At 49.6% G+C, this 2,597-nt stretch overlaps 1 protein-coding gene across 1 annotated transcript in view; it reads right to left on the bottom strand.

The window, feature by feature from the left end:
• Cables2 (Cdk5 and Abl enzyme substrate 2) overlaps positions 1-2,597 on the bottom strand; it is a gene marked incomplete at its 5' end in the record, with an annotated part of 19,142 nt that overhangs the window by 6,166 nt on the left and 10,379 nt on the right. The window lies entirely within an intron of this gene.

Below are 2,597 nucleotides of genomic sequence, written 5' to 3'. Positions count from 1 at the left end.
ACTCCATGACCTCAGAAGGGCCAGGGCCACAGACTCCATGACCTCAGAAGGGCCAGGGCCACAGACTCCATGACCTCAGAAGGGCCAGGGCCACACTCCAGGGAGTCACTGAACGACTGAACAGTGGAGCATGCAGGGCAGGGCTGTGGTGAAACTGGCAGGTTTTGAGAACCTGTGAACCAAGACTGCAGTACGGGGAGGAGCGGGGGGAGGAGTCCTGTCCCTGCCACAAGGTTGCAACCTCCCCTATGAGGAAGCATCTGGTGCACGGTAGTTCAACAGGCTCTGTCTCTCAGAGGGCACAGAAGAGTGAACTCTTTGGGGTTGTTCCCATGCCAGGAGCACAGTGTAAGCCTCTATTTAGGCTGGTGGTGCTATTCAAGTCAGATACACACACAGAGACACACACCCTTCCCTCCAAGTAGCTGCTCTGGGGTCTAGAACAACCTTGTCCAAATCTGCAACTAAGAATTTCCTCCTGGACTTTGGGTTCTAGCTTCATGTTGCCCCTCAGGAAGGCCGGTTGGTAATGGTTACTGGTGAAAGGTGATACCACTGCCCTGGGAACACTGATCCCTACAGGACAGGCTGGCTCCTGTGGTCCCCCCAGCTGAGGCAGTTTTCCAGCACTGTGTGCCAGAACAGGGCTTCCTCAGGCTGAGGAACGAGGCCCCACAGACTCACACCCTTATGGCAAGACCACGTGAGTCAGGTACTTAGTCCCAGGGTCTAATGACTATGGTCTTATAGGACTGTTGGAGGAAATTCTGCTTGTTGGTTCCTGGCCACCCAGTTAGCTTAGACCCGAAATAATCACACAGAAACTGTATTAATTAAATCACTGCTTGGCCCATTAGCTCTAGCTTCTTATTGGCTAACTCTTACATCCTAATTTAACCCATCTCCATTAATCTGTGCATCACCACGAGGCTGTGGTCTACCAGCACAGTTTCAGCATGTCTGTCTTCAGTGGCAGCACCATGGCTTCTCTGACTCTGCCCTTCCTTCTCCCAGCATTCAGTTTAGTTGCCTAAGTTCTGCCCTGCTCTGCTATAGGCTCAAGATAGTTTCTTTATTAACCAAGAGCATTCACAGCATAAAGAGGGGAATCCCACATCATAGGACACAGTCAGTCAAAGTCACAGCAAAGCTACAAGGATAGGTTTCTGGAGGCCAAGGCCACAGCGTAGGAAGGGAAGCTATGGTCTGTGGTTCTGAGATGACGCCTGCTCTGAGGCCTCTGCCATTGGGAAGTCTGTGCCAGGACCCCAAGAGGACAGAGACTTAAGGAACCTCAAGTTGAGGCGGGGGCTGGGCCAAACACCATGGCTCCCTGCCACAGCCTTTGGAGAATGAGAGATTTGTATCCAGACCCAAGGGGGCTGTATTTCCATTTTTATTCTCCTATTATCAGACAAGTGGTACGTGTTCATGAAGAAAACAGTAAGGAATAATTGGCGTGGTAGTATGGAGGATGACAAGTTTGAGGCCAACCTGGTCTTATGAAACCTTTTCTCTTTGTTTTGTTATTATCTGTTTAATTTTTTTTTCTTTGGGGCAGAGTTTCTCTGTAGCTTTTGGGGCCTGTCCTGGAACTAGCTCTTGTAGACCAGGCTGGCCTTGAACTCACAGAGATCTGCCTGCCTCTGCCTCATGCATGCTGGGATTAAAGGCGTGCACCACCACTGCCCAGCTATCTGTTTAATTTTAAAGATATGGTTTTGCCAGGTAGTGGCAGCACTCGTAACCCCAACATTTGGGAGGCAGAGGCAGATGGCGGATCTCTGCGAGTTCGAGGCGAGCCTAGTCTACAAGAGCTAGTTCCAGGACAGCCAGTACACAGAGAAACCCTGTCTCAAAAAAACCAAAAACAAAACCCCCATATAAAGACAAGGTTTCATGTGGCCTAGACTGGCTACAAACTTAATAGGTAGCTAGTAATGACCTTGAACTCCTAATCCCCCTGCCTCCACTGCTGCCTGTTGGGATTACAGAGAAAAGCAACTCCTTCAAAAGCCATTCACCTAAACACCATAACCTCCTGTCAGACACTAGGATTATTGTCTAGGCATGAATCATTGTGACACAGGGTCACAAAGATGTTATGATTCGATCACTTCTTGCCATAGCATCTATGGGCAAGTCCATGCATGTGTGTGTATGCACACTGCACGTGGCATGGAGGATCTTGAGTCTGATGCATGGTAGGCAAGTTGCTCTCCCACTGAGCTGACTCCAGTCCCTGGCATCACCCATCTCACCGGGGTGCAGGACGCCCGGGTCATTAAGGATTAGCAGTATGTGTCAAATGCACTAACAGAGTCTTGAATGTAGAAATATGTCTGGTGTCATTGTACTAACTGTTGCTATGCACACACCATGTCTGGTGTCCTGTACTAACTGCTGCTATGCACACCATGTCTGGTGTCCTTGTACTAACTGTTGCTATGCACACACCATGTCTGGTGTCCTTGTACTAACTGCTGCTCTGCACACCATGTCTGGTGTCCTGTACTAACTGCTGCTATGCACACCATGTCTGGTGTCCTGTACTAACTGTTGCTATGCACACACCTTGTCTGGTGTCCTTGTACTAA

Source organism: Microtus ochrogaster, linkage group LG8, assembly GCF_000317375.1.
Source record: "Microtus ochrogaster isolate Prairie Vole_2 linkage group LG8, MicOch1.0, whole genome shotgun sequence".
NCBI lineage: Eukaryota > Metazoa > Chordata > Mammalia > Rodentia > Cricetidae > Microtus > Microtus ochrogaster.
The sequence above is the reverse complement of the archived record's forward strand: the minus strand, read 5'-3'. Positions and strand labels throughout refer to the sequence as shown.